Consider the following 16,525-nt stretch of genomic DNA (forward strand, 5'->3'; position numbering starts at 1 on the left):
TGCTACAACCACAACGCGCTGCTCGCAGCACAGCCCTGGGCTTCGGAGCTGAGTTGGGAGGAGGAGGAGAAAGGGGAAATCTTTCTTTCTTCCTTCCTTCCTTTCCTTTTTTTTAAAGGCAAATGCAGTGCAGAATTATTTCACTGTGGGCCTTGGTTTATTTATTCAGAATTGCCAGTTTCCCTATTTAAATGTTGGTTGGGGTTTTTTCCCCTCCTACTCATCCCTGAATGAGGGAGACTCTTGTTTCTTTTATGTCTCTCTCTTAAAAAAAGGGTGTGAGGGGAAAATAATATTTCAGATTCCTCAAGAATTAACCCAAAATGTTTGGACCAGAAGCAGATTTCAAAGGTCAGGCTGTTCTGAGCTTTGGCTGAGTCCTTCAGGCGACTCATTAAATCACAGATGAGTTCTTAAAGGTTCCACAAAATTTCTGCACATGTTAATTTCCAATAAAGATATCTCCCAAAATAATTCACCTCTCCATCCCCCAAATTTAGGTTTATAATGGAGAAGTGAGCAGAGCTATGAAAGATTGCTGGCTGTTTTCTGGGATATTTGGGATCGTTTTCCCAAAAGAAGTCTATAAGAAGTTCATATCTATTGCTGACAATGCTGTGGTTGATGCAGCCCCCCTTTTTTAAAAGGCTGTGTTGGGGGTTTTAGAACCTGGAGAGATCCAAAGGAGTTGATTCTTTTCCACAAGGGCTGGAGCTTAGGAAATATGTGTCTGTCCCTGTGAAATCTGAATATTTTAATACTTATTTACAGATGGATTACTGCAGCCTCTGCAGAAAAGCCTGTCTTGTGAAGGATTTTTGAAAAATGTACATAGGCCTAATCCTTTCACTGTTGTTGAAATGAACATTTTACCCTCAAAGACACATGATGTTGTCAAGTGCAGATTCGTTCTGCCAGAGGCTTATCTGCTTTTTTATTGTCCCCTTCCCCCTTTTTTCAAAGAGTTTTAAATGAATCCCACTGGATTCAAAATGACACCCCAATTTTACTGAAGTGATTTTCTTCGTGTGTTTATATGTGTGATTTTCTTTTTTCTTTTATGAGCAATAAGACCTTTTAGGTTTCTGGGGTGTATCTATATGGTTTGAAGTGTGAATTGTATGGCTCTGCCCCATTATTTATGGTACAATGAGATTTTATGATTTTAAGGTATTTTTCTTGTCAAAGTTGCCATCGGGCCTCATTGGTCCCTTCTGCAACCCCACCTTAAACACACTCAGCTTGTCCCTCCTGCGTTTTCTTTGCCACTCCAATCTTAGCCCCATGGGGGCGCTGCAGAGCAAAGGGAAACCTGCTCCCTCGCAATAGAACTAACCCGAGTGGGGGCTGGGAAGGAATTCACCCTTCTTGTACCTCAGTTCTCTTTAATTCTTTACAGAGAGCGCTTGGAGGGAGAACCCACCACGCCTGATTTATAGATAATTAACCTCACCACCAGGGACCTCAAATCTCAGCACATTATTTCTGGGACCAAGTTCTGGAATCTCACACTTCTACTTTTTTCTTTTTGCCACATCAAACTGTTTACGTTGAAAGGAATTGATCAAAACAGGAGACGATTACAAGAAAAAAAAATATCGAAAAAAGTAGAGATGTACTTTTAAGTAGGCCCCTTTCTCTCTACTGAATGAGTGGCAAGGAAAATTATGCGCCCACCTTTTCAATTCCTAGGAATAGACTTACCAAATTTTATACCAATTGAATTTCTTCCAGCGTGTTCTTCCTTCTCTCATTTTGATCTCTCCCCATAAGTAGCCGGTTGGCATCACTATGTAAGTCTCCCTCACTATACGGCAGTGCTACGCTATAGGATTAAAGAAAGGATTGACTTGAATATATTCAGATTCTTTTAAATGATCCTGAAGAAGCTCTGAAGAGAGATTCCGTGTCTGGGGTCTTAGGCGTGATTCCTGTAGACGTGAAGGGACTGTGTGTCAAACAGTCCTATGATTTAATGGCTCTACTGGCTATTAATACTCAGAATAGGGGACCAGGCCAGCCCTTTTGCTTGGTGAACTGGGCATAGTAATAGGTTCCTAATTGTAGCTGCTGGGTAAATACAAGATTTGTTACAAAATAAAGTATCCTGATCCCTAATATTGCATCTATTTAAGGAAAGGAACAGATTTTGCATTCAGTTCCACTCACGAAACCTTCCTCATAACTCAGTCACAGCTGGAAAGGAGACTATTGTTGGAATAAGTATTGTCTGGTCTTCTAAGGAGCCCAAACAGGAAATTGTTTTGCCCCCGTCAAGAACTTCTGCTACCTTGGTAGATCTTTAAACTATGACATCACAGAATTATAGATTTTCATACTGGAACGGACCTTGCCTATCAATCACGCAACTCCCCCAGGTTTCCTTCTATCAGGAGGACAGGCTGGCCCTCACTTAGAGACTTGCGTGACTCAGGAACACATCTGAAACTGGGTCTTCATGGTTTGATGGTCCTGTGTCATTTTAGAGAACCAGGGTGATCTGATTACCTGGGTTTGGAGAAGGTATCTTGTTTTCTGGCAGAATTGAGGAAAGTAAGGCTGCTTTGGGCTCTGTGTAAATTGTAAACTGGTTCTCAGAACAAATTCTAAGTCATGATGAGTATTGCGTTTTGATGTTCATTTGGGTTTGGTTATGCTTGTCACCTGTGCTGCTATAAGCGACACTGTTTTTGATGGATATAGGAGATGTTATCTACCTGACATGTACAATTTTACCTATTCATTTTATTTCAGATCCTTCATTTAGAGCTATTGCAAACAAGCTCAATAGATTACCCGTGGAGAAAGGAAGGAGTTTTCTTGGTATTTCTTAGAGATATTGAACAGAAAGTTTTGAGCAAAAGATGATTTCCAACCACCACCTTCTGAACAAGTGTCAACGTTTAATTCTGATTCGTATGCTGCTTGCCTTCAGCCTGTATTAGAATACTAAGACCCTTTTTTTTTCAGCCTAACTCAGAGTTTTCTCCCAAAATACTGATTTTCCACACTTTCCCCACTTACATGAAATGGAAATAAATATTGTAAGCTTAAAATAGAGAAGTAATTGGGGGGGGGGGCTTGTAATCATTTGTTTATTGCATTCGATCACTGTTTTGAATAGCATGGTTTTCAATTCCTGTGAAATCTTAGCATGAGGGAAAGCAGCAGCTGGACTATGACAGGGATGAGGGGAGGAGAGCACTTGAGTGTTTGTAAACTCAGGGTGGAGGGCCCACCCCTCTGCCTTACTGCTGTCTTTACTACCTAAGGCTAGAAGTGGAAAAACTTGATTTGCGTGTTGTGCCTGCATTTTTTTTTTTTCTTTCTTCTCCACACCGCCCTCTGTACACCTGACCATGCAGAAGCCTATCTGAAGCCGGCTTGATGGCAGAGAGAGCTGGAGAGTGGAAGAATGTGCAGAGGGAGGGAGCGCTTGGTACTTTTCCATTCACATCTCCACAGTGGCTTTTCTTGTTTATTTCAGCCTCCACCCGCAGAAACCTTTCAGCTGCCTGAAATTCGAGTCATTAAACTGTTCCCTGAGGTCAGACTACAGATGTTTGGTGCATGTTTCCTACATGTCGGTGTCTACGTAGCATATGTACACATGGAGACACACACACAATCCTGTAACTCCGCAGGGGCATAGTGTGAGGTAGGGAAAAAAAAAAAAAAGGCTGGATAGGTTGCCAGAAAAACCTTGGTTTCTAATTACAGTTCTGCCTGGAAGTCCTTATGGGACCTGGAGCAAAACCACTTGTCAGGACTCAGTTTCCTCAACTATGTGAAGGAATAACCCCGGTGCTATGCATGATGTCTATTTGGTCACGATTCTATACCTTTGAATCTAAACGCATATTTACATAACTTTAAGTTGGGGAGGGGGAGATGGAAAGGAGCTGCGTGTATTTGTGTACCTGGGGTGGGGGAAAGGGTTAAAATTTAAACTTCTAAGTAAAGAAGGCAGTCCCATAATTCTCACCTCTATCAATTTTTAACCAATTGTAGACCAAAGTCTGGGATTATGCTGAGTGGGTCCAAAAGCCAACTGAAGATTTTAAATGTTAGGAGTTGGAGGAGACAGTTTTTCAGACCTTGTACCTTTGAGCTCCAGCATTCAGAATCAGATGTGACAATTCCCAAGTGTCTTCTGCACTATAATTTTTTTAAAAATTCTGTTTGTTTTTGGAAACTGTCCCAGTCAATGATAGAAAGGAGATGACACTTGTAAACTGGGCAGTTTAAGTCACTGAGCCCCATGTAGATGTGGAAAATATGTCATAACATTCACATACACACACAGAGAAGGAAGGAAGGAAGGAAGGAAGGAAGGAAGGAAGGAAGGAAGGAAGGAAGGAAGGAAGGAAGGGGAAAGAAAGAGAAAGAGAAGAAAGAGAAGAAAGAGAGAAAGAGAGAAAGAAAGAGAAAGAAAGAAAGAAAGAAAGAAAGAAAGAAAGAAAGAAAGAAAGAAAGAAAGAAAGAGAAAGAAAGGAAGGAAGAATCTAGAGAGATTCCTGGTAAGAAACTTAGAAGTAGCCTAGCCATCACTGCATTAAAGGCAATTATTTGAAGTCAGAGGAAATAACAGATGAGAAATTTGCCCTTATTTTTTTTTAAAAAGTCTTGATCTACCATAAGAAACTTGAAGCCAATGAAAGACATCAACTATTTCCTAATTTAAAAATCTTTGTTCTTTAAAAAGAAAGGTGTAAATTTTGTCAGACCTGATTGTTTAGATAAAATAAGACCCTTGACAGAACTCAGCAGTGACCTCCACACCACCACCATCCCTCCACTGGCATAGACCTTCTGGAGCATTGATGCCCCCGTGGACAAGGAGAGGTGGAGCCAGTTACATTCTCTCAATGGAAAACTACTGAGAGTTATAATATGGTGGACCTGGGAGGGTCCTTAGCAATTATCCAATCTAACACTACTGATTTTGTATAATTGGAAATTGAGGCCCAGACAGAATGTATTTGCCACACACACTGAATCATTGACAGAGCCAGATTCAGATCTCGATGCCCTGGTTTAAATTCAGGCTAGAGTTTTTCTATGGTTGATCATAGAAAGATGATAAAGGGTGGGCAGCCCTGCAAAGAAGCCATTTTCTGTGGCCTTACATTCACAGAAGGCCTCACATTTGGACTTTTGACATAATCAGCCCTGAGGTTCTCCATCAGTCTTAGCAGTACACAGGCAGATGGAAAGGCGACCATTTCACACATGTTTTGCGTGTGGGTCCTAGTGTCGGACCCAGAATAGGAGCCCCCAAAGGCTCCTAAGGTACTGTGATTTAATACAGTTAATAAATCTGTAACTGTTTTCTGAATGGTACAATTGTATTGTGGTTGTGTGCATACTGAAGTTAAGAATTCTAAATTTAAAATATTATTTGGCCTAAAAGCAATGATGCTGCAGTAACAGTGAGTATGCCTGTGCAGATCACATCAGATACCATTCTCCAGTAACGAGAGGCAAAGCGTTGTGGACCAATGGCTTATTCTAGTTCTAGAACTATAGCAGGAAATATGCAAAGTTACAATGGAACATCTTGTAGCACCATCAAGTAAGGAATTGTTAAAAAAATATAATCATTGAATCACTATATTGTACATCAAACTAATACAGAATAATATTAAATGTAAACTGAAATGAAAAATAAAGAAAAAGTTGCATACACACAAACTGTATCAATGAGGGATATTTCAAAGAGACCCTGAAGCCACCTGAGGAGCTCCGATGGCCAAAGATGGAAATTTTTGAACAACAAAATAGAGTAACAATATTGGATTACAACCCAAAGTATAAAATAAATGTCTTTGAATCAACACAGATATTAATAAATTATTGAATATATTAATAAATCGGAGAAAAGAGACAAATATCTCTTGCGGAAGAATTCCAAATAATTTATGTAGATACACTGCCCTACATAAATACACTCACGGTGTGAGCTGTGCATAGTGACTTTCTTCCAAAGACTAAAGTATGGGGACGGAGGGAAGAATTTTATGTAGATAAACCTGACAGAGTACATCAACCATGTCATCAAAGTCAACATCAACAATAATAAACCACGTTGATTGTATGTACCTTTGATATGAGGTGACGAAAATGACTCTTCACTTATGTGGTCTTCTTCCCATACCCCAGTTAATTTGTGAGGAAAACATCAGATAATAGAAGGGCATCCTACAAAATACATGACCAGTACGCCTCAAAAGCATCAACGTTATCAAAAACGAGGAAAGTCTGAAAAACTGCCAGGGCAAAGAGTAGCCCAAGGAGATAAGACAACTTAATGTAATGTAGTAACCCAGATGGGAGCATGGAACAGAAAAAGACATAAGGTAAACCTAAGCAAATCTGAATAAATGATGGACTTCAGTTAATAGTATTGTATCAAGCCCAGCGGTGTGGCTCAGTGGACTGAGTGTTGTCCCATGGACTGAGAAGTCAGCCTCGGTTCCATTCCCAGTCAGGGCACATGTCTACTCGATCCCCAGTAGGGGTGTGCAGGAGGCAGCCGATTGATGTTTCTCTCTCACATTGATGTTTCTATCTCTGTCTTCTTTCCTCTCTCTTTAAAATATCAATAAAACATATTAAAAAATATTGTCTATATTGTTTTATTAATTGATACAAATGTACCATTGTAAAATGTTAATAATAGGGAAAACTGGGTACACAGTTATTCTTTGTACTATCTTTTCAATTTTTCCATATATATGTGTATATATATATGTGTGTGTATTTTTTTTTTTTTTGGAGGGGGGAGTGGGGAATGGGAGCATCTCTCTCTTTTTTTTTAATCCTCACCTGAGAATATTTTTCCATTGATTTTCAGATAGAGTGGGAGGGAGGGAGCGTGTGCATATACAAGTAAAAGAGAGAGTGAAAGAGACACCTTGGTTGGTTGCCTCCCGCACAACCCCAACCAGGACCGGGGATTGAACCTGAAACTGAGGTACATGCCCCTGACTGGGAATCAACCCTGAGACTCTTTGGTCCGTAGGCCGATGCTCCAACCGCTGAGCCAAATCTGCCAGGGTGTTATCTTTATTTTTTTTTTCAATACCAGAAATCTCCAAAAAGTGAACCAGGTCTCTGTCTACATCTGAGAGGTCTTGCTTTCGACCCAACCATGGCCCCAAAGTAGAGTCGGGGAAATGAGTAAGCCTGCATGCATTCTTTTAGTTTACCATATTGAAAACAATTTAGCTAATTTCTGTATAAAGAACTAATAGGAGAACACTAGGGAAGCACCAAAGGCCAAATGTCATGATGACTCAAGCCACCTCATCAAATCCACTTATTCCACATTCCTTTGTGGAAACCCTTCATGGAAACAAGGCCCAGAAAATTTTTCTATCAGTTCATATGGGACACACAGAACTTGGGGATTCATCACTGAGGTTGGGGGAGCCTCAGGAGCTTCCTAGAATATTTGCTCTTTCATTGTATGACTCCAGTAGAACTTTGGATCTCATCAAAATTGAATAGCAGAGTTGTAACACTGGGTTTCTATAGAACAGCTGACTGGATCCCCAAACTCTATAAATGTGTCTTCATTATCTGGATATGACTCCATAATATTAACTGGGAAGGTCAAGAGAGGGTAATGGTTTGCAAAGACCACCTAGCAATTTAGTGGTAGAGTTCATTCCCATTAACCAGTCCACCCTGAATCATTTATTTTGCTGCAGTATTCACTTTGGTAAACCGAGGACTGCCATTACATTGATGCACTGTACATTATTTTAGAAGTGCTTCATTAATTTCTAACCAATTGTCGGTTATCAATGGTGTCTAGTTCCAATACTGCACTTGAATTTTAAGTGTCTTTTCCTTCTTTCCCTTCACCTTTTCCCACTTCTATCAGCTTCTCTACTAAGTGGCTATAAGATCTTTGAATCGACACTTATATTTATTATGGAGGCTGACATGCAAATAATTCTTGGTGAAATGCAGTGAGATGGAATCCTATCATATACCTTTTCGGTTAGCATGACTCAGTGATCTATTTGGTCATGTAGCTCAAAAATCATAAACATGGTCATGCCCTTTGACCCAGTAATTTTACTTCTAGGAATCTATCTTCAAGGCACAGTTAGACATACAGGGAAAAATATCTTTGAATTAATATATGCATTCAAGCATTACATCTACCAGCAAAAATTTTGAATAATCTACATGTCCCATCATGATTTGGTTGGGTGAAAGGGTGTTGAATGGAAAGTATTTAAGTAAATTATTTAAAAATTAGAGTTGGACAATACTTATGGTAACAGGTAAAGTGAAAAGTAGGATATATACATATATTATATGAATATATTATATCCATAATATATACATAATATATGTATATAGTGTATACATAACTGTTTAACAATACCCTTCATAAAAATTAGATGATATACATACATCAGAGTACACATTTAACAAAAAATACTTACAATGGCTATTTTAGGATAGTAGGATTATGGATGAATTTATTTCTTCTTTATTCTTTTCTTTTTTTAATCCTCACCTGAGGATATTTTTCCATTGATTTTCAGATAGAGGGAGAGGGAGAGGGAGAGAGGGGGAGAGAGAGAGAGAGAGAGAGAGAGAGAGAGAGAGAGAGAGAGAGAGAGGAGAGAGAGAAAGAAACATCAATGTGAGAGAGACGCATGGATTGGTTGCCTCCCACATGACCCCTACCAGGACTGGGGACCGAACCGCAACCCAGGTACATGATCTTGCCTGGAATAGAACCAGAGACTTTGGTCTGTAGGCCTATGCTCTAACCACTGAGCAAAACAGCCAGAGCTATTCTTTTCTTTATCTTCCAAATTATATAAAGTTTATATATTCATTTGATATCTATCTCACACGCTCACCCTCAATACATGAAAAAGCACTAGGTAAAGTCTCTTAAATGCAAACAATTAGTCCTCTAGAGTTTTGAATATTTGACCTAAAGTTGAAGCTGTCCACATCTTCAGAGCATATAGCAAAAGTAAGAACTACCCCTCACTCTTGGAGATCTTTTACTCTGGGAGACACTTATTTTCGCTCCAACAAAATATCACCTTTTCTGAGCACATTGACCATAATGAGATTAAACAGATCCTGTAAATCTTTGATCTATTTCCGCCCTACTGGCCTTCATGCACTTATCTTGTTTGTCGGTGTTTCACAGCATTTGCAAATGTCAGAGTGTTTCCTGGTTGCTTTGCTGTCTCTGTGACGCCACCCAGGAGCTCCCCTGGTCTATAGATCTTCACTGTAGCCTTTTGGGGCTACAGGAGATTTGTTTTTGATTCTTATAACATGTTTGACTAATAAATGCTAAGGAAAACAATGTAAAAATAAACTATATCAGTGTTTTTTTCTTCAGAGACTCATGAGGCTGTTAGAAACTTTGGGGAGGGGGGCGTTATACCATTACTTGAATCACTGTTTCTCAAAAAAGGGCACGAGGGTAGACATTAAAATCTAGGGGATGAGGGTAAGGACCATGATAAGCCCCTCTTCCCCTAAGCTCTGCCCACTTTATTCACTTTATTCATTCACTCACTCACTCACTCACTCACTCACTCACTCAAACAACACATGGGCGCTGGCCGGTTTGTCTCAGCAGTTAGAGTATCAGCCTGCAGTCTGGAGAGACCCAAGTTCAGTTCCCACTAAGGTCACGTACCTCAGTAGCAGTTTGTCCCCAGCCCCTGTTGGAGTTGTGTGCGTGGCAGCCAGTCGATGTGCCTCTCTCACATCGATGTTTCTCTCTCTCTCTTCCTCCCTCTCTCCCTCTAACTCTATGAATGCACAAAGTGTGTCCTCAGGTGAGGATTAGAAAAAAAAAGAGGACACGTGGTTCATGAGCAGGTATTTGTGTGTGTGTGTGTGGGGGGGATAGACACCATGCTAGATGTTCGGGAGACAGGCATAAATATAATATGGGACCCTGACCCTTGGGAGCACACAGTCTACCGAGGAAACAAAGGGCCAGAAAGGTGCTGAAACTTATTTTAGGTGATGCAAAAGAATGGAGCCAGAACTGGGTCTCAAATGTCCTGATTCTGAGCCTAATAAAATTCTATGGCTTCTTCTCACTTGCTGTGTCCTACATCCCACTCCAATATCAGTGCAACACACTGATTCCCTCCCTGAACAGGCTCGACCTCTGAATTTTTCATCCAGTATTCATCAGAACAGGATATCACCCAGCCACCTCCCTGTACCATCCAGTGATACCCAATGCGCCATGCAGGAAGATCCGCAAGCGCTTGGAGCACGAGCAGAGCCTCAGCTATCTCCACCACCACCATCACCAGCTTGGCTCAGTCTGCAGGCTAGAGTTTTGTCTGGACCCAGGTTTTTATATCTTCTGTACGTAACAGGTTCAGCCATGAACAGACAGATCACCCAGCATCATGCTGTTCCAAAGCCCACAGCCTGGACTCCAGAACACAACACCATCTCTAACAAGAACTAGACACCTAATAGATCCTGATGCCTAACCAACTAAGCCCAAGTTCATCCCAACTTTTCAGGTATTCCAGACTTTTGGGTAATAAATCGACAGGTGACATCTCCAGTGCCAGCCCTGCATCCAGACCAGTTCACACAGCACCCTAGTCACCAAGGCCCAACCTGTCTCAGGGTAGAACCCATGGGCCAGGAGTTGTAACAATTTTCTTTCTGTGGCCAAGCAAGGATGAGTTATATATAATGGCACATGTATAAATCTGCCAGATTGTAGATTTCAATAATCTACAATTATCTAGCAGCTTTTAATGTCTAAACATCAAGTTGCTAGGAACAGCCTTACCCTTTGGAGGTACTGGCACTAAAATGGCAGGCAACAAGCTCAAAAGAAAATAGGACAGGAAAAGACTGACGTTAATAAAGACCATAATTTGAGAAGGTACATTGAGAAGGCTTGATGATGGTGATGGTGAATCAATAAATCAAGCACTTTAGGCCCTCAGACTTCTTTCCAGTTTCATCTCCTGCCACAATTTTCTACACCAGACTTAACATTCTCCAAGGAAGGACCCCTGCACTTACCTCCACTCTACATCCATGCCTCGATCTCTGCCTTTCTTGGATAGGCTAGAAGCTCCTCAAGGACAAGACTACTTGATTTTTGTTTTCTTAGACTTCTGTCCAACACATGGTACTCACTTAGGAAGTGTTAATTAAATTAAAGTAGGTAGAACTGAAAGAGATTTTGATGTAAAATCTGATGATCTGGGTTCCAGTTTAAATTCCACAACTGACTAACTTCTGTGGTTCTCAGTTTCTTGTTCTCCAAAATGACAATTTCTGTTAAGGGACGATTTCACAGGATTCTCATAAGAATCAAGTACATTGGAAGGGAAAATATTTTGCAAATTATAATGCGCAGTTAAAAGTGGTTTGTCAGTGCTGAATGAATGGACAAACGAATGAACAAACTATCGCAGTTAAGGCAAGCTGTCAGGTTGTTCCAGAACAGATTACAGATTCTGCGACTCAGATTCTATCTGGGGAACAATGTATTTAAAATGCCATGTCTTGACTTTGTAACCATCCTTAAATATGGTTATTTCACTTCCCAAAATATTTTAACCCTTTAAGTATAGGAGGACATAAATTACTGCTAAGGATTCATACTGATCCAAAGAAAATGAAAAAGCTCATCAGAAAGTCTCTTTGTTCTTGAAATGCAGAATTGGAAATGAACCATTTCCCAGTAGTGGGAACTGAAATCCAGTATTAGATCCTCCTTTTTGATATCTCTTCCTCTTTCTCCTCTTTCTACCTTAGCCCCTCCACACCCTTCCCCTGCACCCAAATGAAAAAAAATCATTTGTTTTGAGCTAACTTGAGTCTTAGCAAAAGGTGCAGGCTGCATCCCAATTTATCAAGGCTGTTTTCTGGGATCAATAAGGTAGATTCCTATAATTTTTTAAAGCAGTTGAGTTAATGGGTGAGTTATTAAAATAGGAGATAGGATAACTTTCTACCAAAGGCCTGAATGAGAGGGAGCCCTGGGCCAACTTAGATTTGCTAAGAGAATCCCCAGATCTATCCCTCCTATCTCTGCCACAAATGCTGAGTGGATCCCAGAATATTGAGATGCACATGGAAGGGGATTGGGAGCAAGTTGGCTTTGACAGGGAGAAAGAAAGAAATTATGAGAGTGGACACTGGAGAGAAGGAGTAAGGTTTCACTCTGGTAAGGGAACCAGACAATAATTAGACAGATGAAGCAACAGACCTATTCAAAAGCCCATATATATCCTACTTCCTGCAATCTACAACAATAGGTACCTAAGTGGAACAAAATACTCAGTAGACTCAGCAGGAATAGGTGCACAACATCCTCCAAAGGGCCAAGGAACAGTGAGTGGTGGCGGCAAGAGAAGGCTCCTCCAACAGGAGCCTATCTGCCCATGTTTGCCAGTTTTGCAGGCACCAGGCCCATGATCATCAGTTTGTTTATTTTTGGATTCCTAGAGGTGGGAAGAAGAGAATCCTGGGTATATATAATATTGAAAAACAAAACAAAATAAAACAAAAAAAACCTCCAGTGTGGGTGAGCTGGGATGATGACCAAGCTGCACAAGGGCGGCCACCTCCCCCGTCTGGTTCCTTTTTCTTCCTTTCCACGCTACCTGTTCACAACACCTCGCACCCAGCCATACCTGTGGAAGCCACATTCTAGCACAAAGCTAAATGTGTCTATGGGAGCAAAGCAAAGGAACAATATACTAAGATATTTCCCTTATCAACTCTGAGACCTGAAATTTCATTAAGAAAATGAAGGGTTGTTGTAAGATTCTAGGAGTTAGGAACTGAAAGGTTTGGAGAAACAACATATTTAACTATATTTCCTTACTTTATCACTCATTTGGTTGGGTGTTTTACATGGCATAAACGCACATTGATATTGTCAGTTCTTACTAATATGTAGCGACGAAAGTTATGAATTGAGCACCTACTATGTGCTAAACTCTGGACTAGACTTTCCATATACTTGGAATAATTTATGAACTTCTTCCTAAAGAAGCATGTAGTCTAGCTGAAGAGACAAGACACAAGAAAACCCACAGATGAGTGCGCATTATAAATGATGATGACTGAGATATAGGAAAAGAGTAAGGTGCGGTGAAATGGCGGCAGGACATAATTTACCTAGTGTACAGGCTTCTCCATTAAAGTAAACATTAAGCTGAAGTCTGAGAAAGGAGGATGGGTTAACGACGGCCAAAGGGAGGGGGAAAGTATGTCAGGCAGAGGTAACAGAAGTGAAACAACCCTAAAGAAATAAATCCGCAATGTGTTGAGGGACAAGAAGGAGGTCACCATGGCACAAGCAGAGAGAGTAATGGGTGATGAAATTGGGGAGAGAATCAGGAGCTAGACTATGCAGGAATTTAGACCTTCGTAGACCGTGGTCATAAATTTAGAGTTTATTCTAAGTCCATGGTGAAGTCATTTAAGGTTTTTAGGCAGGACGATGACACGATCTGGTTTATATTTTAAAAACAGCACCCCCACTATTGTATAGAAGATGAATTAGAAAGGGTCAAGAGTAGATTCTTTAAGAGGCTGTTGTAGGAGTACTGGTGAGAGATTGAAGTAGCTTGGACTAGGGAGGTGGCAGTGTAGGTGGTGAGGTGTGGAAAGATTTGAGACATATTTGAAGGTGGAATAGACAAGATCGAAAAAAAGATTGGATTGAGCAGGAGGAGGTGGTGAAGGAGAGATGGAGATTAAGAATCAACCCCGTATTTCTGGTTTGGGCAACTAGGTGGATGTGTTTCTATTTACTGAGTTAGAAACCCTGGCGGGGGGGGGGGGGGGGGGACAACTTGCAGGGGGGCAATTGCTGCCAATCAAGAACTCAATTTTGAACTTGGTGTGTCCGAGATGTCTCTGGTATAGATGTAGCCAATTGGAAATTCAAGACCTGAACTCACAGAAGATGTCTGATCTGGAGACATATGATTCCTCAAACTACAGATAGTATTTGAAGCTAGGAGAAAGGATTGGCTTTTATATCACACCAGGTGTTAACAAATAGAATTAAAAATAAAACAGTAAAGGTGAAATGGTCCTTAGAAATACTGCAGTCCAAACTAATTTCTCAATAGATAGCAAAATTGGGAGCTAAAGAAATGAAGCCATTGGTAGAAGTAGAGTTGGTGGGAGACGAGTCTCCTCTCTGTAACAGCACCATTTTTGTTCACAATGTTTTGAGACTGAGAAATCTTCTGTATGAGATGGAATTCTATGGATGTGGCTCACGATGTCACCTTCTTTCTTGTATAGTTTTGCCTACTGTGTGCAAACCACCATAGCCTCATAATGAACTTGTACCTCTCTTCCTTTGGTCAATTGGAACCTTCTACCCTGGCTTTCTACTTATTGAAAAAGAAGGTGAAGTCATTCCAAATAAACTTACCTGGGCAATTTGATATCGAGGAGGTCCAAGCCTCCTGAGTAGTGACTGAGCTGCTGAAGGGACATTCCTGCACAGCTCCATCCCACACAGCTTAGCACTTATGGCCCTCTGTAGTTATTTAGTAATTGGACTGTCTCTCCTCCTGAATATAAGTGCCTGAAACCAGGAGCCACTTTTCTCTTCTTTGATATCTTAATTCAGCCCTGGCACTTAGTATAAGTAAATTACTCATCTAATGCATGTTTTGAATGAGAGGGAGCCAATACACTATAAACTATCATCATATTTGATGTACCTTGAGTTATCTGTCCATCCTTCCAAGTAAATACATTTACTGAGCACATAGTATGTTTCAGGTATGGTGCTAAAGACTGCAACTGTATTTAGTCTTTCAAACACAATTGTCATGTAGAGTTGTTATTAGCTATTGTCTAGTATATTTAGGTTTACTTGTGTGCATACATTTGCATACCTTCCGTCCAACTCAGCTTATAGTTGATGTGCATCTACCATGTGTTCAGAGGTAAAAGAAGAAGCTGCTGTCACTCAGGCCTCTCAGGCCAGTGCAGGAGAGATGAACAAACACACAAGCAATGACCAAGAATATCACTGAGCTACAACCAATATGGTTGCATATGAAAACATGATTGCTTCAAACTAAGAGATCTTCAAGAGCTTCTTGGAGGGGCAGAGTTTGAACATAATAATAATAATAATAATAATAATAATAATAATAATAAAATGTAAAATTAATGAATATATCCTTGAAACAGACATCAAAATAATAAGTATAGCTTTGAAATAAGAAGAGCTAACATATATATAGTACTTAGTATGAACTGTTCTAAGTACTTTACAATGTGAACTTATTTAATCCTTACAACAACCTATAAAATGGGTGGTGTTGTTATCCTCACTTTATGAACAGGAAACTGAAGCACAGAAAGGTTAAGTAACTTATTTAACAAACAAGCATTTGGGATTTGAACCCTAACAATTTAATTCTTTGCTCTTCGCCATTACGCTCTACTGCACAATGAAGGAAGGGTAGAACGTCAACAGGCAGGGTTAGGAGAGGGGCATGGGGAAGGAAGGCATTCCAGACAGAGACCAGAGCTGAAACAATGACACAGGGATTAAATATAAGCCTAATAAGGCTTTATTTTTGTCTAGAAAGCTGTCTAGTGTGCAAAGAACTCTCTCAGTCATTCTTTACTATGCTTCTCATGGCGACCCTGTGAAGTATGCCACAATGATTATTCCAGTTAGAAAGGCAAGGAAATCAGAACCCAGACTGGGAAAGCATCAGCTTGGCTACTTAAATGCAAAGTGGAATTCAAAACCTGGTTGTTTAACTTCAGACAAGTACCTTTTCCCATGCTGTAGTATTAACTACATACACTCATTGCTCTCACTCTGAACAAGGCCCTGTGCTACCTTTTCATATATGTTCTAATTGTATTCCCACAATACCTAGAGAGGTAGGTGGTGGCACATTTAAAAAGAAGTGGTTCAATTATTCCACTTCTCAATCTGCTTTTTTTTAGAACACTAGTGATTCCCTATGAGGCATGCTCATTTTCAGTTTCATGCTTTGCCCAGTCTTTGGTCCTTGGGAACCCCTGAAGACAGAGTATTACCTGTGTATTAGCTCATGCAGCATCTCTGAGAATGGAAAAATCCCAGTTAATCTCTTTGCCAAAATCCTCCAGTCATTCCTGCATTTGGCCCACCTTTCCTGTGTGGTCGAAGTCAACATTTAAATATGAAACCTGGCTTCAGTATCCAAAAATTTAATTGCATTATAAAGAGTTTGCTGAAACTGGGCTCTGTGAATCTAAGAGAGAAAGGCTGAGAATAGGGCCGACCAAATCTTTAAGGGTGCCCAGCAATTTGGTGCAATTGCTGATATAGTGGATGCAATTTGGGACTGTGCCGGTTGGCAGTACCATTTCCAGCCCAGTGTTGTGTGTAGGGCATAGTTCTTGGCCCTCTAGAGAGAATATAAATGAGTGGCCAGAGAAAGAGACTGGTTCTACCATGAATCCAGTGACAAGTGCGTCAAATGCTGAAGAC

This window comes from Molossus molossus, unplaced genomic scaffold (genome assembly GCF_014108415.1).
Source record: "Molossus molossus isolate mMolMol1 unplaced genomic scaffold, mMolMol1.p scaffold_m16_p_5, whole genome shotgun sequence".
Taxonomy (NCBI): domain Eukaryota; kingdom Metazoa; phylum Chordata; class Mammalia; order Chiroptera; family Molossidae; genus Molossus; species Molossus molossus.